The sequence below is a fragment of the Dendrobium catenatum genome, unplaced genomic scaffold (assembly GCF_001605985.2).
Source record: "Dendrobium catenatum unplaced genomic scaffold, ASM160598v2 fragScaff_scaffold_1117, whole genome shotgun sequence".
In the NCBI taxonomy this organism is placed as follows: Eukaryota; Viridiplantae; Streptophyta; class Magnoliopsida; order Asparagales; family Orchidaceae; genus Dendrobium; species Dendrobium catenatum.
The window spans coordinates 3,378,046-3,378,574 of NW_021319579.1; positions in this window are offsets into that span (position 1 = coordinate 3,378,046).

Here is a 529-nt window from a genome sequence, read left to right on the forward strand (position 1 = left end):
AAATTGCCTTCCCAGCCAACAATCAGATTTCCACACCTGCAAACCTATACAAATATCTATCCACAACAGTTTATAACATTTCCAGAACAGTTGATAGCAATTCAAAGATGCACAAAAACATAAATACTCATTTAGCATTGTCTCTAAGAGTAAAGACACTCATTCACGTACATGAGCATCCTCATCTCTGTAATACTTTTATATCAATTGCACAATAGGCCTTAAACATTCCTCCACTATATATCACATGATAGGCCTGAAGCATTGTCTCCATTTAGCATTGTCTCTAAGAGTAAAGACACTCTGCCACTTGAGCATCCTCATCTCTACAATACTCAACTTAATTTTTTACTTCTCTTTTTATGGCCAACATTATGTGACATAAAGCATTGCAGGTCTCACCATCATTTATAGAATTTTACCTATAGGTTTAAATGGTCCTTTTCTATCACACAACAGGTTTGATGTATTCCTCTACTTTAACCAACCAACTTGAATTCTACTAATAACATGTTTTCTTATTATTGAC